Consider the following 3,793-nt stretch of genomic DNA (forward strand, 5'->3'; position numbering starts at 1 on the left):
GGGAGCGAGCCAGGGTGGGGGGCTGCCCGGACGGGTCGACCAGCACCCGCCGGTGCTTTCCTCCCCTCCCACCCCCCCCCCCCCCGACCGCGGGGACCGTCCGGGGCCGCCACCCGGAGACTGTGGCCCCGTGGGTCGCTCGTCGGTCCTTCCCTGCCAGGCGTCTTTTGTCTTCCCTCCCGCTTCGCGGTCGGGCCGGGCTGGGCCGGGCCGGGCCGGGCCGGTGAGGACCGTCCTGAGCCTTGAGGGGAAGCCCGCGGAGGGCGCGATGGGCCCGGGCGTGGGCACGCGTGGTGCTCCCGGTCGTTGGACCCGATTTTCTCCCCAGATTTTCCGAGGCCCGCTGCGGAGTTGGGGACCGGGCCGCGAGGGGAAGCACGTATAGGGCGCCAACGCCGGCGCGCCCGCGATCCCCGTTGAGGTCCGGTCGTCGGGGGCGCCTCCGCGCAATTCAGACCCCCCCCCCCCAAAACAGTCCCAGCCGGGGGTCGGGGACTGGCATGGGGCCGGTCTTGCGAGGTCCGGGGAGGCTTCCGCAGGCGACAGCGCGGAGTGTTTTATTTTTCTAAGTCCCGACCCGGAGACGACCCGTGGACGGGCGAACGTGTAACGGGGCAGGGCCTACCCGGCCATCCCCCCCCCCCCATCCCGCGATTCCCCGGTCGGTCGGTCGGTCGGTCGGTCGGTCCCGGGGTCGACCAGATGGCCCCCGGGGACTTCCGGGGGGGGTGGGGTTGCTTGGCGGTGATGGGAAGATGCTTGGGGCCCGTGGCCGGGCCAGGGTCCCAGAAGGTCCCAGTGACCTGTGGCTCGGCCCCGCCTGCCAACGCGGTTATTTTTGTCTCCTGAAAGAGGTACTTTTTGCTGCCAGGTAGGTGCTGACACGTTCTGGTGTGGCGGTTGTCATCCTGTAAGAGAGACTTGGGCCTCGTCGCCGCTGGCTGGCGTGGCTCCGGGCTTGGCGGTGACGCCGAGCCGAGCCCGACTCCGCCCTTTGCCCGCCTGCTTGCTCGAGCCGTCTGCCTGGGCCTGCGCGCCGGCTCTCGTGCATCCAGGTGTGGTTCAGGCTGTGGCGCCACCTCCGGTCTCTGGCACCCGAGGGCGGCGTGGGGAGGCGGCGTGGGTCTTCTACCCCGTGCGCTCCCCGCTGCGGGCACCCGGCCGTGGCCGTGACAAACCCACCCTCGCAAGGCTCCGTGCCGCGTGTCAGGCGTTCCCTTTTCCCCTTGTGGGTTGTCCGGCTGCCTGTTCCCTGGGAGAGGTGGGGGAGGGGTGCTGGCGAGGCTGAAGCAGGTCCTCCTCTGGTCGCTGTCCTCGCCGGGCGTTTCCCCAGCCCCCTCCTCACCCCAGGACTGCCTCGTGTGGCGGTAACCGATCGATGTGGTGATGTCGCGTTCTCCCGGGCCGGGCCTAAGCCGTGTCAGACGAGGGACGGACACTCCTGGTGAGTGGGACCGCTCTTCTCGTTCTGCCTGCGGGCCCCATGCTCCTCCTTCCCGCCTGTGGGCGGCGCGGGGGGTTGCAGAGGGGTGCGGACTCCGGCCCGATCCCGGCCTCCCGTCGCTGCGGGGCCGGGGTCGGCTGACGCAGCGGACACTCTCGCTGGCCTCTCTTGGCTGTGTTGTGGTGGGCGGCCTCCCTGTGGTGGGGGGGCTGCACCCGACGCCACGCTGCTCGCCGCCTGGGCGTGCTGAGCGCGTGGCGCCTGGCCCTCCGTGGTGCCCCTGGAGCGCTCCAGGTCGTCTCAGGTGCCTGAAGCCGAGTGGTGGCGCCGTTCCCTGTTCCCAGCGGACCCCCCTTTGGGTCGCCGCCGTTGGCGGAGTTGCCCGAGGTGGGCGGGTGGCAGAATCGGTGAAGGGAGGCACACCCGTTCCCCCCGCTGCGGGGAGCGGGCGCCTTGTCGTCCCCGCCCCGCAACGGGCCGCTGTTGCCCGGAGGGGTGCGGGGGGCTGACTTGGTGGGGCGAGTTGAGCGATCGTGGCGGGCCGAGCCGGCGCCGTGGCGCTTGGCCAAAACTCCCTCTGAGCGAGGACTGTCGGTTTCTTGCCCAGCGCGTTGCTGCCGGTGTTTTGCCTCGGTTTTTCTCGGGCCTCACCCGGAGGCGCGGCGCTCCTTCCGGGCGGCGACACGAGCAACCGCGCGTGGGGAAGGCAGGTGGCCCTCGTTGTGGGCCCTGACCGCGAATGCTCAGGAATGCCCTGTGTCACTCCGTTGCCGTGGACCTTTCTCCCCCGCCCCGGGCCCTGGTGGCCCCGGGAAGAAACGCCTTTTATCTGGCGGGTCCCGATGGGGGGGACGAATTGGGTGGGGGGCGGTGCGCCCTTGGTGAGAAAGCCTTCTCTAGCGATCCGAGAGGGTGCCTTGGGGTACCGGAACCCCCCAGTCGCTGCCCCCTCCTGTGCGCGTAGTGGCCACCTGTGTCAGGGTGACTGCATGCCCTTGTGCGTGTTAGGCGGAGCCTTCTCTCCCGCGCGAGAGGAGGTCTGTCGGCCCCGCGGTGGGGCCGAGCGCCGCTCTTCGCCTACCGCGGCCTGCGCCTCCCCCCTCTGAGTCGGGGGAGGGTCCCGCCAGGCCTGGCCGGTGTCCGGTGCCGGGGCCCGTGTGCCTCGGGCGTGTGGTGTGCGAGCGCGCGCGCACGCGCGCGGCGTCCCCCCGCCTCTCCCGTGGCGGTGTGTGTCCCGAGGGGCTTGGGGCGCCCCTGCGCGCCCCGCCCCCCCCTTGCGCCGCGCGAGCGGCGGCTGTCTCCCGCCCGCCTCCCGTTCCGGGCTTTGCCGCTGGCGGGTGGCGCGCGGGCGCGGGTCGGGGCCGCGCCTGGCTTTGGGAGGCGCTTCCCTGGGGCGTGGCTCCGGGATGGACCGAACGGATGGAGGTTGGAGACGGGCTCCCGCGGCGGGGGTCCCGTGGGTCCGGACCCCAGCGCTGTGCGTTGTGGGGGGGGGGCCTGGCTCGTGGGGAGGCTCGCTAAGGGTGCTGAGGCCGGCTGGCGCCGCGGGCGTCGCGGGACCGCCCTCGTGCTGGTGGCGGTGGGATCCCGTGCATGTTTACCCGGTGGCCCGGCTCGCGTCTCCGTTGGCGCGCCCTTCCCCGAGCCCGTGCCCTCCTCCGCGCACGCGCTGTCTGGTCCTCGCTTCGTGCGTGCCCCCTCCCCGCAGCCTCCGGCCCACCTTCCGTTCTGTGCTGCTTTTGGTTCCCACCCTGCCTCGGCTTGGACGACCGAGCGCGCGTCCGCCTCTTCTCCTCTCCCTCCCCCCGTCACCGTGTCGGGACCGAGACCAGGCCTCGCCGTTTGTCGGGTGCCCGCCCCCCGCCTTGGGCCGCTGTGGCTCTTGGGGGGCCGGGTCCCGGGCGGAGTGCTGTCGGCCCCACTCGCGTGTGAGTGAAGGAAGGGGGGGAAGAAGAGAGAAAGGGGCGCCGGCTGCGCGCGTCGGGGGTCCGGCCGGGGTGGGTGGGGCGCGGTTGGTGGGTCGCCGCGCGTGCGGGAGAGCGTTCCAGGGGCCGGTCGCGCGGCTGCTGCGGGTGGCAGGGCCGGAGGGCCCTCTGCGAGGGTTTGCCCCCAGGGTTCGCTGAGGGGGGCGGGCCGCGTCGGCGTCCGGGGGTGCCACGGGACCGCCCTTGTGCTGGAGGCCTCGGGCGGTGGGACCCCGTGCGCGCCCCGGTGGCGACTTGGCTCTGCTCCCTCGAGGCGTCTGGTTTGGAAACCCGTGTGGGGCTCCTTTGCCGTTGGGCCCGCGGCCCTGTTTCCCCGTCGCTCTTCGCTGGCGCCTCGCTGCCCTTGCCGCCAGGCGGTCCGTGT

The sequence above is a fragment of the Panthera onca genome, chromosome E1, assembly GCF_046562875.1.
Source record: "Panthera onca isolate mPanOnc1 chromosome E1, mPanOnc1 haplotype 2, whole genome shotgun sequence".
Classification (NCBI taxonomy): domain Eukaryota; kingdom Metazoa; phylum Chordata; class Mammalia; order Carnivora; family Felidae; genus Panthera; species Panthera onca.